Raw genomic sequence first — 16,365 nt, forward strand, 5'->3', positions numbered from 1 at the left:
TTCCTGTTCCCAGAAACTTCATTTTCCACGCCTAAGAAAACATTCTGTGGGGACAAAGGACCATCCTACAGACTCCTCCAACAATTTACCACCTGAGATCTGATTGTTCAACTAATGCTGTCTTTTGCCTTTTTATTGCTTTTGTTAAAATGATACATACCCAGAGTAAAAACAATCCACACGACAAAAAAGTATAAAGAGATAAGAATCTGAAATACCATCATTCAAAATGACAGCCTTTAGCATATTAATGAACTTCCCTCCATAAATTGCAGTCTATACGTGCAATTATACACTATTATACTGCCCTGAAAACTGTCCTTTTTATTCTTCTGTTGGATAATGGTATTACCCATTATCTAAACAGGAAATAAAATCCTATTTTTAATAAAATAAAATAAAATAAAACAATTTACATGTTAACCGTTCTTTGTAGCCAAAAACAATTGTACATTCTTGATTCCATATAGTTTTGAAGCTGGAAGGAAAACTCTGGAACATCCATTTTCCCTCTTTGTGTATTTAAAGATAATCATCCCTCCATGTGTGCAGTACCTTAAATCTTAAAAAGCACTTTCGCAGTATTTCACAGATTTTCGCCAAAAGAGATGATCAAGAGTAAGATGCATGATCAAAGTTGCAGCAATAATAATAGTCATAACTACATGTATTGAGCAATGGGTGTGTGCCAGGCTCTGTGTTATATTCATTGTATGCATTGTCTCATTTAATCCTCACTACCCCATATTTAAGATAATATAACTAAGGCTTATATAGTTTAAATAATTTGACCAGATTTCCACAGCTAATCCTGGTGGAATTCGAATCCAGGTGTGTCTGGTTTTAAAAGTTTCTGTTATTAATCACAGCATCATACCACCTCTAATAACAACTAATCTTTGTGCAGCATTTTGCAAAACACTCTACCGTACATTGTGATCTCAGTTTCAGAAAAGAAAGATTAAATGGTTTGCTTGAAGGCTCAGAGTCAGTATTTTAACCATTCTGATTCTACATCTGCTGCAGTTTCCACTACACTGTAGTATCTCTTTCCTCCAAATAAAGATATTGGGTATCAAAACTCTTAACTCTTGAGCTGGGGATATAACTCAGTGGTAAAGTGCTTGCCATGCATGTGTGAGGTCCTGGGTTCAGCCTCCAGTACTGAAAAAAAAAGTCCCTAGAAAGAAAAGTTCTTATTAAAATCTTTCAACGATCCTTCCTACTGCAATGAAATTGGCCTCTTCCTAGACTGAGTTCTCTGTCACATTGTGCACTAGTTGGGGAGAATGAGACAAAGTATGGTGCCTAAATCAGGTCCAAGTCATTCCTTCAATGTGAATTTCTTGTACCATTGTCATAGGGCACTCTTTTCTTTCAGAGAGGAGGGAGAGAGTATGTTTATTCTTGAGGATATGAAACTAGAGATGGTGAAAGAAAATGGGAATGAGATGTAGGAAAAGCATTTGAACACAGGGTGGGTAGAAGAATACAAGGAATTAAACAGCATCTTTTTTGATATTTAGGCAAAGATTTGCTTTATGGAAGCCATTAGGCAATCAAAATTAATACTGTGCCCTTTAGAGATAACAATTTTTATTTATAAAGTGCTCCTTGCTGGAATGAGCTCAAAGCACTTAAAAGATGCTGGCTAATTACCCCACCCAACAAACAATCTGGCAGCTAGGAAAAGAGATAGGTAATTATTCCCACTTTACAGGTCAGAAGACTGAGCCACATAAGAGTAGTGTCTTGATCAAAACCAGAGCCGAAAATAGAAGGCAAGCTTCCTGAGAGTACCCTTCCATCTCACTTGTACAGGTTTCCTGTTTGCAGATGTTCTCCTGAGAAAGGACAGCCCACTTGCTCGCCACAGAAGAGCATCAGTCACGCTTTAGGAACTACAGCTCCCAGCACACACTGAGAGGAGACAAGGCTGTGCCCTTAGTGCCCATTCCAGATTGCCAAATATGGAGAAGGTCTGGGTTTCGGAAGAGGAATAGAATGCTTACCCTTGAGAGAGAGAGAGAGAGAGAGAGAGAGAGAGAGAGAGAAAATGAGGTAAGTTTGGAATATTTAACTCTATCACCTAAATGTCAGCCAGGTCTCTGAAATGTAGCAGCCAAAAGTCATGATCTCTTAATAAATCTTTCTAGAAGATCTCACTTTTTAAAAATCAAGCAATTAGTTCAACCAAACACTGTTTTCTCCTAGGATTAGGTGTGTAATGATGGAGTAGTTGCAGTTCTAAGAGATCAGATGCCCTTTTTTGAGCCTGAGCAGCTCAGAAAGTGATGGTGGTAGTGATGGGAAAGAAACCAGAGTTTCTGATCCAAAGGATAGCAACCCTGGGACTGGGATGACAAGGGTTACTTTTTTTCTGCCTCAGAGGCTACTAAGCCCGCCTGGTGGGAAAGGCATGAAAGAAGTATTTCCACCAGTCCCATGCTCATTCTGTCAACAAACATTGATCAAAACACCCCATGGTAGAGGCACCGATCTAGATGCTGAGGGGAATGCAAAATCCAGGGCAGATATATGCCCTCAAAAGGCTTACGGGGGCAGGGAGTGTGGAAAATAAGACAGACGGAGCAGAACTAAGAAAAACACAGACAATGCAAGGCAGTGTATTATGTATGATTTTCATTCACTATTTATTGACTGAGTACCCATCATGTGCCAAGCACTGTTCTAAGCCACTTGGAACACAATGAATACACCAAAAGAGAGAGCTCCTACTTTTCGAGATGTTACTTTCTGTTAGCCCCTGATGTCTGGGGGAAGAGTTCTCTAAGCAGAGGCAACAGCCAGCAGGTACAGAACCTTGAGGTGGAGATGAGCTGAAGGACAGAGGATGAGGTCAAGGAAATGAAGCTAGAGAACTAAGCTGGAGTCAAATCACTCAGGGCCTTATAAGGATAAGAAGAGTAGACTTCGCTCTATTGTTGTAATGGGAAGCCATTGTTTTTAACCAGTGATTTGGTGTGATCTGTGCCAGGCAAGGGGAACAGACTTTTAAATGAATTTGGAGAATGGAGGAGAGGTGTCATGGAGTTGGAATGCCAAGGAAGGCTTCCCAGCAGAAGGGGATCAGATAAGAATTCTGATCTAGAGAGATGGCATCAGGTGGGAAGAACTTCAGAAGCAGGGAATGCAGTCAGAACATCACATGGCATGTCTAGATCATCCATCTGCCTATGATCATGGGGAAAATAGTGCACTATGAGGTTAGAGAGACAGGATATTGGAAAAAATTTTCAGGCCTCTGTCAGGAGGTTCTGAATCTCCTTTTAGCAGTAATAAGACTTGAACATGCACAGATATTATCCATAGACTTAAATGTCCAGTCTGAAAAATCTGGTCTCCACCGGGAGGCCAACATTGTCCCCTAAGAGATTTGTTGTTTTGAAGGCTATTGAGTCCCACATCAAAACCCAGGCAACCATTTGTTCTGTATGGGAAAGACACGCCCTAGTGTGTGATAACCCTAAAGCAAACGGTACCCACTGGAGTTATGTGACAGCACAGGTTCTGATTTGCATTTTGGAGAATCATGTACAGAACCTGTCAACAGGTGACAAAGGGTACTTTAGATGCTCCCTTAAACCCTAAGATCAAAGCCCAGCTGAATTGACTACAGAAGAGAATTGTAATGAGAAGAATGAAGTGGGAAAGAACTGGGAGGGAGAATAGAAAAGAGGAGAATTCAAAAAGGAGGTAAGGGAAGAAGAACTTAATTTAGGTCATTCCTTTGCCTAGCAAAGCTGGGGAGGGAAGTAAAAGATTAGGGAGAAGAGTGACAAAAAGGTAGAAAAAGGTTGTTCAGATAACTGAGTTGCATGTGGCTTTAGTAGAATTGTCCCAGGACTGTGATTACTTTCATGCAATATGTTGTCTATCATGGTACTGCCAGTCTGTACTTGGGATGGTGGCAAAATGCCAACATTACATTTTACGGGGATCTGATGGAGACCCTGCCCCTGAGAAAGGTAGCTTGGAACCACCTAATTACTGGTCATGCAGAATACACTGTAAGCCCACATTAAGCCCACGCCAACATGCCTCACTTAACTGTTCCCTTTCTTTTTGAAATTGGGAAAACCATGGTATTATTCCAAATAAGCCAAGGAAAAATAAGGTTCAAAGCAAATGCCAATCCCTGCCATGCTTTCTTCTCCCCACCCTCAACTGTCAAAGAAAGGAATTTGTACACACAGAGAACAGCAGAATGTTGCACGTGTGGCATGGAAAGGGCAGGGGATGATGTTTTGGGACTCATATGTTCTCTGCCCAGCTGGATCCATTCTAAATTCTCAACAATAGGAAGTAGCAATAAAATATTCCCTTGGACTATCACATTGAGGTTCCACATACCCTCCAACATGGTAGACCCAGCAGATTCTAAAGTGAGCCACAATATTCAGCAGCTGTACCTTTTCTGCTTCTCACTTCATCTCCCTTTCTACACAGTCATTGCATCTAGAACAGTGTAGCCCTTTACTTCCTATATCCAATATTACTGACATACAGCCACACCCTGTCCCACACTAAGATGCCAATTGTCAAGGACCAATGAATTTCTGACTTCATTGTGGTAGCCTCAAAGAATGTGGAAACTATCCAACTGAACTATCTAAGAATACCACAGCCATGTTCCATCACAATGGATGCGCATCTCTGCCCACCTGCCTTCTCCTTGCCTACCCCTCTGCCTCCACTGGCATGACCTACAGCTCCACTTGTATGAACCTGAACTCAGAGATGATGCATCTTTGAGGAGGATAGTCACCGACTTCTCATTGGTGGACCCAGCCAGTGAAACTTATTCAAGGGGTGTGAATTCTCAAGGGGCTTGCCCATCTCTTTCAGTATCAAGTTCCTACTTACTTTCCTGGCCTTTTTGGTTGCCACCATTCCCCTCTTCATCATGAAGCCCATTCTGCCGTTTGCCTGGCCCACTCTGCTCTCTCTGAACCTGAGACTTTGAGCAAAATACTGCTTCTTTTTGGAAGCCTTTACTGCTTCCTGGACTGGCTAACCCTCCAGAGTTCTATTCATTAAAACCTCTTCCAGGAAGATTTCCCTGAATCTCTTTTCACCTCTATAATGTGGATTAAATGTTCCCCAGTCTGTATTCCTGTAGCATCCTGTACTTACCTGAATTGTAGTCTGCTAATCACTAGTTTACTGAAGTGGATTCCTACTAAATTATTATTAACTCCTTTGGAGTTCAGCTGTGGCAATTTAGTTCTGTATTTCCAACTCCTAACCCAGGGAGGCAATCTGTGAATATTCATTGAATGAATGAATAATCAGAATCCCTTGACCTAATGAGTAGGCAGGTCTCTACCAGTGAGGTAAAATTAAAAGAAGTAAGGCAGTGGTCTCAATTCTCCAAGCTACCTACCTGTCTTATAAAACACTGATTTCTCCACCCATGCTCTCAAGTGCCCCGCCTCCATCCTCTACCCAACCCAGTCCTCACCCCCATGTCTTGCAACCTTCTGCCCTGAGGCTTCTCTTGGGCATGTCTTTGGCTAAAGAAGCACTAAGTCTCTCTGGATTGCCAAAAAGAGAAAGAGTCTGTCCTTTTATGTAGAATTCTTTTTATGCAGCATCCTAAAGTAGGAGGATGTTGGCAGCTAGTACCCTTTCCAAACTGTTGGATCAGACTCCATCCCCATCTACCCAAGTCCCCACCTGAATTGAGGACAGAATACAAAACCTCAGAGAGGGTATCAAGGTGAGAAGCAAATTTGGTCTGAAAAATAGCATTTGTACAAACAAAGTAGAGAAGAGGAGAATGTCAATATTTAGCTGGGAGACTTGATGGAAGTCTGCCATATTAGGGGTTCTTCAGGCAGGTTGGGGAAATAAAGCTGAAAGAAATGAAGTTAGCTGTCAAGAGGAACCTCCTTGATTCAGTGTTTGATTAGATTTCCACTGCAGGAGTTGTCTGCTTAAGGTCAGTGTTGGGAGTGAGTATAAGACCCCTGGAAATTTTTCCTGCCTTGGCATTCCATGCCAGAGATCAGATATGGCTTTCCAGACTCAAGTTCCATTGCAGTATTTGGATCTGCAGTTAATTAGCTAGTCCTCAGAGGATGGGAAAGTGCCACTCCTGAAGGAAGCAATTCACTAGATCAGGATGCCTAAGGCTACACTTCGAGTCCCTTTGCATTCCAGAACAATGGCCTCCAGTGTGCTGAATGCTCTGGGTTAAAGTGGATGATCTCAGCAGTGCAGGGTCCATCAGCAGAAAGCAGGCAGGGCTAGAACTCTCAGATAAAACTACTGAGCTTTCTAAACTTCCTGGTGTGCTAACAGCTCCTTCCACCATTTCTAACTTCCAGCTACTATTCACTGAAAGAAGGCTACAGGCCAGGCTTAATATTTACTTTACTTTTGAAATTTTTTCTTTTTCTTTCTTTCTTTCTTCCCTCCACCTCCCAGTGCTGGGGATTGAACCAAGAGGCTTGCACATGCTAAACAAACAAACAAACAAATAAAACCAACATTGACTTCTTCACCTAGTGAAGAAGCCAATGTGAGAGTCAAAAGAATGTTTTATTGCTCTTTCCTATTATTGTTCTACAGAGATAGAGCAAGCACTCTACCACTGAACCATATCCACAGTCCTTTTTATTAAGACAGGGTCCCAATAAGTTACCCAGGCTGGTCTAGAACTTGGAATTCTCCTGCCTGAGGCTCCCAAGTAGCTGAGATTACAGACATGTGTCACCAAGCCCAGCTTTTATTTTCTTTCCTTGAGCCTAGGTCTTGCTACCTTACCCAGGCTGGTTCTGAACTCCAGGACTCAAGTAATCCTCCCAGCTCAACCTCCTGAGTTCTGGGACTAACACCACTGTCCTCACATCTCTGTCCCAGTTTAGGATTAATCTTTTTTTTTTCTTTTTATTTTTTAGGATTAATCTTAACAACAATCCTGCTAGGTATTTATTAGTATTGTCATTTGAGTGAAGTTTAGAAAGGCAAAGAAATTTGTCTGCGGTTACCTGCTAGTAAATATCAGAGGCACACTTCTGACCCAGAAATGTGATACCATTGCTGCCTATTACACCATGAGTAGGCCTCCCTCCATGTCCCTGGGCTCCATGTCCCTGAACTCTTCCCAGAGGAACCAATTCCCTGAGTTGGCTAGTGGGAAAGGAGTAGTCTAACCTAAGCTCCATTCCTCCCTCCCAGAAGTGATACAAAAAGGAGGACCAATTTCTAGGTGCTCATCAGACACATGGACATGGCATATCCTCTATCTCTGAGGACTAGCATAATGGAAGCCCAGGGTGTCCTTCCTCAGAGCCAGGGCAGTTCTCCCAGCAAGCAAGAGCTGGGAAGCACATTGGAGGGAAGAGTCTAGACCTGAACAATGTCCTAGAGTAGTGGACAGAGTCTTAGGTCTGGGTTAGATCATCCAGGTTCTTTAGGTAGCACAAAATAAGTTATTTACCCTCTCACCCTCAGTTTCTTTATCAAGGAAAAGGTACTGATACAATAGAACAATGAATATATAAAATGCCACATGGAAAAATGGTTTATGAAAGTCTTTAAGTTCTTATGCAGTTAAATCTCCGGCTTAAAGGGTTTCATAGATATTCTTTTTCGTGTGTGTGTTTGTGTGTGTGTGGTTCTGGGTTTGAACCCAAGGCCTTGTACATGTTAGGCAAGTGCTCTACCACTGGGCAATACTCTCAGCTTTATAGATATTCTCCAGGCATATATATATATGGTTTTCTTTTTCCAGTGCCCAAGGGCCCAGCCTAAGCACTGAAACATCCTAGGGTTCTCTGTGATTCTCATTAACCACCCAATCTCATCAAAATCTTAACAGATTAGTCCCTACTTAGTCATCCACCCTTGAATTTTATACCCTTGACCTGAACAACCTCGATTCCATTTTTTCTAAACGAGTCAAGTTTTCTCATCATAAGAACTTTGCAAACTCTGAGTCCTCACCTGAGAATACTTGGTCTGATCATTCCTAACCTAAATCTTAAGCCAACATTCAAAAAGCAGAGACTCTGCCTTGTTTTCATTATACCTTCAACAGTTAGTGCAGTGCAGAGTGCAGTAAATTTTGATGGATATACGAGAGCCCTTCTGCTTTGCCTTCCCACCCCAGCTTATTTTTTCACTGCTATTGAGACGGTGATCATTCTGATCTCATCCTATGGGGATGCCATAGAGGGATTACCTAACTGATGATGATGAAACTTTCTGGATATTTGGTGTTAAAGTTTAACAGAATTAGCCAAGGAGGTAGTGACCCAGGGAGACAATGGAGAAACACTTTGACCTTCTTAGATCATCAGGACACAAGTTGCTACAGTTCTTCTCCCACTGCACACTCACTGTGAAGTCCTGGCCCTTGACCTTCAGCATTTCTCTTGGCAAGTAATGCTCCAGCATCCAGCCTGGGGGCCCAGCCCCACTCCCCTGCCTCCCTACATTGCCTTTCCCTCTGGGGAATTTAGAAAGCTGGTCCTTTGGAAGACCTAGAGACCACAGTCACTTACTGCTGAGGTTCCTATCCCCCTCCCCATTTCCCCATCAGATTGTGGGAACCCCTGAATATGAAGAGGGCATTTTGCTTAATTCTTTCCTAAGATAGAAAAATGTTCCCTGGCAGTGAAGAAATAGAAACAAAAAACCCATGGCAGTTGGAGACCACTGGGAAAACAGCAAATTCATGAATTATGCCAGAAATAAACTGATGTTTGGCCCTTTACTTAATAAATTATGTTGAGATTATAGGCCATTCACGAAGACGAACACATGAAACTGTTTTTGCCCTTCCTTATTTGTTAGACTTTGGCTCCACTCCATGCCAAGTTTTGCTACCATCCTGGGTAACTTCAATATCCAAACAGATCAATTATTCACAAACTAGGGATCACAACCCATTAGTTAATTTAGAGGATTGTAACCAGTTTTTGGTTTTGTTTTGCAGTGCTGGGGATTGAACCCAGGACCTCGTGCATGTGAGCGTGTAAGGCAAGTGCTCTGCCACTGAGCTACACTCCCAACCCCTAACATTTTTTTTTAAAAGAAATAGAATAGAAATATTAGAGTACTTCACCTTTAGAAAGAGTGGATTGGGATAAAGCATTTATTTCAATGATGTGTATTATGTAAAATCATATACTGATAACATCATTTCAAAAACATAATATATGCATATAATGTGAACTACATTTCTTATTGTGGGCCATAATCAAAAGTTTAAAAGGGATAAAAGTATATTCAATAAAATATCATGTGACCTTAAAAAGAAATGAAATTCCAACACTAAAAAATTAATGCAACTTGGGGTCATATCATGCTAAGTGAAATAAACAATCACAAAAGGAAAAATATTGTATGCTACCTAGAATAGTCAAATTCATAGAGACAAAAATTTCTATCAGGGGCTGTTCAGGGGCTGGCAGCAGCGGAAACTGAGGAAGAATAGGGAGTTAATGGGAACAGAGTTTCAGTTTTGAAAGAGTTAAGAGTCCTACGGATGGTGGTAATGATAACACAATAACATGAATGCACTTAATGCCACTTAAAACTTTTTTGGGGGGCTGGGGTTGTGGCCCAGTGGCAGAGCACTTGCCTGGCATGTATGAGGCCCTGGGTTTGATTCCTGGCACCACATATAAATAAATAAATAAAAATAAAGTTTCATCAACAACTAAAAAAATTTTTAAAAAAATAACTTTTTTTGGTGGGGAGTACCAAGAATTGAACCCAGGGGCGCTTAACCAATGAGCCATGTCCCCAGCCCTTTTTAATATTTTATTTAGAGACAGGGTCTCACTGAGTTGCTTAGGGCCTCACTAAGTTGCTGAGATTGACTTTGAACTTGCCATTCTCCTGCCTCAGCCTTCTGAGCTGCTGGGATTACAGGCATGCACCACTGCACCTCCCTTACTTAAAACTCACCCAATACACTTAACAATTGTTCAGATGATAAGCATTATGTGTATTTTATCACACTTAAAAAAACAGTCATAGGAGAATCCTCCCATGTCCTTGATCTCAAAGTGACTTTCATCTCCACAGGCATCCAACCTACATTCTCAAGGTCATGTCCTGGTCCTGGTCATCAGTAGGAACTGTTTTATTTCTCATCCTATGATCTCAATCTCTTATCTGTCCAGCTTTCTCACTCTTCTTATTGCCAGTGCCTCTTCTGCATTGCAGCATTTAAGCTCTTGATCACCCTACCCTCTCCTAGTCAGTTCACCTTCAGTAGGAGCCTTCTTACTAATATTTGACTACAGGCTTGCTCCCTACAATTTCTCCTCTAAATTTTATTAGGAGTGACATTTCCAAGATTTCAATCCAACACTCCAAACCACTGAACAAGGCAGACCACCTGATGGTGATAGAGCTTCTGGTTAGTATGCCTCCCTTCCTCCCTATTCTCCTGCATAGGCAATCCATAGTCTTTAACTTTACTTGCAGTTCTTGCAGTATATCAAGAATTTACTTGAGGGCGCTGGGGTTATAGTTCAGTGGTAAAACGCTTGCCTAGCATGTGTGAGGCACTGGGTTTGATTCTTAGCACCACATATAAATAAATAAATAAATATCCATTGACAACTAAAAAAATTTTTTTTTAAACTTTACTTGACTTCTGAATCTTTGCATCCATCGCTCCCTTGGCCCACAGTCCTCCCCATCTCACTACTACATCTGGCTAACTCCTACTACTCCAGACTGGTTGGCTATCACTTCCTCTAGGATGTTTTCCTTTTAAAACTGGATTTGGGGCCCTCAAATGAGATCCTCCAGTGCATTATGCCTATTCAGATCAGAGTACTTATCCCACTGCACTGTAATCTCCTATTTACTTCTCCATCTACATTTACATTTACATCCCTGACTAGACATTTACATCCATGTAAATGTAGATCTCCATTTACATCCCTGACTAGACAGTCATCTGCCTTCCTAAAACCAGGTACTCTGTCTGATTCATCATTGCATCCCTGAGCCTATGAGAATGCCTACCACATAGCAGACACTCTCTGAGTGACGACTAGGTGAATGGACAGGAAGATGTTTAAATAGATGGATTTCACAGTTTGAAATTTATATCTGGGAATCAGATTCTGTCAACACTTTCAGATGGAAATACCTTTGATCCAAGCTGAAAGAATGATTTATCCAAGTAACAATAATTCCTATATTTGCATAGCACTCAACAGTTTATAGAATACTTTCATATTTGTTATCTTTCTTGACATTATTCATGACCTTGAAAGTAAGAAAAAGTCACTATTATCACTGCCTTATAAATGAGGAAACTATGGTTTGTCCAAGATCAGACTGTTAATAAATGGTGGAGCTGGAAACAGTGTTCGTATCCTCCTTCCCCTCACTCTACCGTGCTACATATAACCTATGGGAATGAAAATAATCAGAATTAATCCTGAAGTCAAAATCTTTCAAAGATTTTTATATGTATCATATATAAATATATATATATACACAAATAAATACATGTACACACATACTATGCATGTGTATGTGTGTGTGTATGTATATATATATATATATATATATATATATATATATATATATATACACATACATATATTTAATATTTATATTTCCGGGCTTCTCTAGGGTCCTACTGAGGTCCTTGTAAATAGTTACTTAGTCAGTTTAACTAGATCCACTGCAGCAAAACTATCCTTGATGTGACTTTTTCACATTTTCCAGAAAAAGAAACAAAATTAAGTATCCCAAAGGATCAATGTCTAACAACATACTAGGATACCTTCCTATATTCACTCTACATCTCTTAGATTGCAAATCAAGCCAAGTTTCTTTTTTTTATTTGGTTCTCAATAGAGGGAAATAAGTAAAGCATGAATATTATTTATATTCCATCTACATCCAAAAAGACAGAAAAAGGAACATGTTTATCACTGTTCCCCATATAAATAATCTCTTTCTTCTGCCCTCTCCAGTCCAAGTTAAGCACCCTAATTGCATTTTGCATAAGATCTATTTTGCAAGCGTTCAGTCATTTTATTTGTTCATATATGGACTGTATCCCACTGTTTCCAGACACTTTTTTTTAACCTTTAAAGTCAAAGCTGGACATGGATCACTAGTAAGATTCTGGTTAAAGCCAAGAATAGTGAGAGGATGACATCATGGGCCTTGAGACTTGCCCATGAACTCATTTTAGTGAATCTCAAGCACATGAAAATCCACAAGGCATGTCCACAGAGCCAGGAACACTGAGGCTCATGAGGACTGCACACAGGAAAATGCTTCAAAATGCTCTTCTTCCTCCTAAACATGCATCGCTTCAGTTTCTATCAGGATCAGTTAAGAACTGATAACAGTCTTTTGCAAAGATGAAGCCAGCCAAATCCTAAAGTTTTGATTTCATGGACACCACAAAGGCCCATGTCTATGTAGTCACATGCCTGACTTTTCCAGAATTGTCTTATGAATACTCTGCTCTGGTTTGCCATAAGCCATCACACCATCCAGGAATCCCCATATTTCCATTTCTAGGTCACACCTCAAGAAAACCCCCTCACCCCTAAAATCAAGTTTAAAATCTTTTGGCAGACACGTCCACATCTTGGATTCACAGTCAGTGAATCCAGGTTTTTCAACCAGCAACATCTCCTTCTACTTGTTCTAACCTCAATTCCACAGTTAGAGCTTTATTCCTTCTTATCTTAAGGTATTGTCAGGGGTGTTAGTGGGCAGATATCCCTTAAACTATTTTCAGACATTTATAACTTAGCAGGAATGTTTTTAGATTCTTTGCTAAAAGCAAAGTTGTGATCAGGAGAGAAAAGAGCATGATGTGGTCATCTAAGGAAAGAACAGAACATTTTGTCACACATTTTGACATTGTCACTCCCTTAAAGAATGTTTTTAAACATCTTCCTGATCATCAGACCCCCTCCTATGAAATTTTATCTGTTTGTGTGCTATATGTATTTCAGTGCTTTATAAGATGTTTTTCCTTCTCCCAAGAATCAATCTTCCTGCCTTGCGGATTGAGATTGCCATGATCCAAAACTACATTATATTTAAGAAACTGAGAGACACCATGGTCAACTCCTTGATGTGCCATGGTGCCTTTTTCTACATCCTTGACAGTCATTCCAAGACTGTAGGAGCAGAATTGAGCCTACATACTGTCCTTCCTCAGTTATCAGGGTCCCATTGTCTTTACCCTTGCAGTACCTGGGATAATGGGCACCAGAAAAAGATAATGTTGCTAGACAAGCAGATTTCTAATCAGGCTCTTTATGTTAGTCTCACTTGTGCTGATGTGGGAACATGGGCAGGGTATGATACCTCAGAAGGTAGTCAGGGATGAGTCCAAGGGTCTGTGGGGATGGTCTGCACTTTCTACCCTATGTCGGACCATAGGGCCTGGAAGCATGTAACTCGCAAAAGGCAGAAATGAGAGCAGAGATCAGACTATGGCCAAATTCCATCCTCCCTGGGAGACGATGGGACACTGCTAAGAAAAAATCATTGCAAATTGCTCAGCTGAAGTCAAGGCTATATTTCTTTCTTTTTTCTTTCTTTCTTTTTTTAATAATAGTAGTTACTGCATTGGTTACTGGAAATTACAAACAATTTTACTTGACAAAAGGCCCCCAGATGAAAGCTAAATGAGGAAAAACAGGAATTAGAAATCCAACATAGCTTAAAGCAACAGATTAAAAGCTGTTCCCCACACATGGAACTCTAGATGAAGAGAAGGTAAACAAGATAATGCCAGCTTGGGTTGTCCAAGGAAACACAAAAGAGTTCTATAAATATAACCAGAAAAAAATATTTGTCTTAGCTGATGAGATCATCACACATGGCTTATGATAGGGATCTTTTGTTGCTCCTTTAATTGAAGCTTGGAAAGAAGCAGAAATGAGAGCAGAGATCAGACTATGGCCAACGTCGTTCCAGTGAGCTAGTCCACTTTTAATTAAATGCAGCTGAAGTCATTAAGACTTGATATCATCAACTTGGACTGTGGCCTGTGTTCTCATTGACATACCAGCCCCCACCCTCCCCACCCACCCTCTGCCGCAACACCTAACTAGCTAATGGCTTGCCCACATGAGAAATGGAGACAAAAACAGGAAAAGAGGCAGATGGCCATGGGGGAAGGCTGAGCAAGAACCCAGCCTCCACTTCTCAGGGACTTCCTTTTTCTCTAAAAGATACTTGCCATATAGGACAGGAGTAGAAGGTCTGCTAGAGACCTCCACAAGTATTCAGTGCCTGCTAAATGTCAAGTAGAGTTCTAAGCATTCGTAGTGGACAAGTGCCTGCCTCGAGCTTACAATCAGAGCTAAAGGTGCAGGACTTGGGGAGTAACTGGAATAGTCAACATAAATAATGAGTACACAAGATTATTTCATGTACTGATAAGTACCACACAAAACAAAATGGAGAAGGGCAGTGAGGTTAGGACAGGCCTGTCTTGAGGTTAGAACAGGCCTTCTGAGTAGGTGTCATTAAAGTAGCCATTTGAAGGGTGAGGAGGCATGCTACAGGGAAGAAGAGGGAATATCATGGGAAGACATTGAGTCAAAAAAAAAACCTGGCATATTCAGAGGACAATAAGAAATCCTTTAAGACAGTACCACAATGAACCAAGGAAGTGGAAGGGAATGAATTGAAAAAACAGGAGCCCTTCCAATTGTATAGGCCATAAAAGAGATTTGGATTCCCTTTGATTTTTAAGGGAAGAATGCCATGATGCAGGATCTACTTTACAAGGATCACTCAGGTTACTTTGTAGAGGATCAATCCATCAGAGGGGACCAAAAATGCAGATAGGGAAACCAGTTCAGGGCATTGGCCTAAGAAGATAGTGGCTTAAATCTAGATGGAAGAAGAGGCACATAGTGGGCCATTGTGAAATGCATTTTGAAAGTAAAATGGAGAGAATTTATGGATGAATCCCTTGTGAGAGGTAAGGAAAAGCAAAGAATTAAGAATGAGTTCCTGAGCAACAGGATAAATAGTCCCCCTTATCTACTGTTTTGCCTTCTACAATTTCAGTTGCCTGTGATCAGAAATTAAACATGGAAATTTCCAGAAATAAACAATTTGTAGGGTTTCGTTTTACTTTTTGATTTTTTTTTTTTTTTTTTTTATTTTTTTTTTTTTTTAGTACTGGGGATTGAACCCAGGGTCACTTAACCACTGAGAAACATCTCCAGCCCCTTTTTTTTGCTTTAATTTGAGACAGGGTCTCACTGAGTCCTTAGGGCCTCACTAAGTAGTTGAGGTTGGCCTCAAACTTGTGATCATTCTGCCTCAGCCTCCTGAGTTGCTGGGATTACAGACATGTGCCACCATGCCTAGCCCAACAATTCATGAGTTTTAAATTGCACGCACTCTGAAAAGCATGATGAACTCTCATACCATCTTACTCTACCCCACCCAGGACATGAATCATCATAGTGTAGATGGTCCCCAAATTACCATGGTTTGATTTGTGATTTTTTTTACTTTACAGGGGTACAAAAGTGATGGACATTCAGTAGAAACCATATTTTAAATTTTGATTTTTGATTTTTTCTGATATGCAGTCTGGTCCTCTCATGAGATGCTGGGTGATGGCAGCAAGCTGCAACTCACAGTCAGACCCATGATCATGAAGCTCTATAACAGACACTACAGTGCACACTGTGCTGTGAAGCTGTGATGTTTGGTGTGTTAGGTGTATTAAATACATTTCAACTTACTATTTTTTCAACTTAGACTGGGTTTATCAAGATACAACCCCATCATAAGTAGAGGAGCATCTGTATGTATAGGGTTTGGTACTATCTGCAATTTCAGGCATCCACTAGGGGCTTGGCACACATGCCCCATTGATAAGGGGGAACCACTGCAATAAGATGGAGAAGGCTAGGAAATAAAAGGGTTTGGAATGGTCAGAATCAGGGATTTTGTTTTAGAGGTGCTAAGTTTGAGATGTTTATTGGTCACCAAAAGAGAATAGCAACTAGGACATGGATATAAGTCTGAAGCTCAGGTCAGCAGAAGATTAAATGTGAGAATCATTGGCATATTTTTGGTACCTAAAGCCACAGGACTGGATGAAACCACTGAAAGGAGAGTAGATAGAGGCGAGAAGTGGTAGAAAGTCTAAAGACACTCAGAGACCTGAAAGAGAAGGAGTAAGCAAAGGAGACAAAGGGAATAGCTAGTGTGGAAGTAGGAAAATGGTGGAGATATGTTGCCTGGAAAGTTTCAAGAGGAGGAACGATTATCTGTGTCAAGTCCTGCTAAAGGGCCAAATAAGTCCACCTGGGATAATTAACAATTGGCTATGATCAGATATAGGTCAGCAGT

At 40.8% G+C, this 16,365-nt stretch overlaps 1 non-coding gene across 1 annotated transcript; it reads right to left on the reverse strand.

Moving 5' to 3' along the window:
* Nucleotides 1-8,962: 8,962 nt before the first annotated feature.
* Trnav-uac (transfer RNA valine (anticodon UAC)) lies at nt 8,963-9,042 on the reverse strand. The gene is given in 2 exon segments: nt 8,963-8,998; nt 9,007-9,042. It is a non-coding gene; the product is annotated as a tRNA-Val (tRNA).
* Nucleotides 9,043-16,365: the final 7,323 nt, after the last annotated feature.

Source organism: Sciurus carolinensis, chromosome 4 (genome assembly GCF_902686445.1).
Source record: "Sciurus carolinensis chromosome 4, mSciCar1.2, whole genome shotgun sequence".
NCBI classification, from domain to species: Eukaryota; Metazoa; Chordata; class Mammalia; order Rodentia; family Sciuridae; genus Sciurus; species Sciurus carolinensis.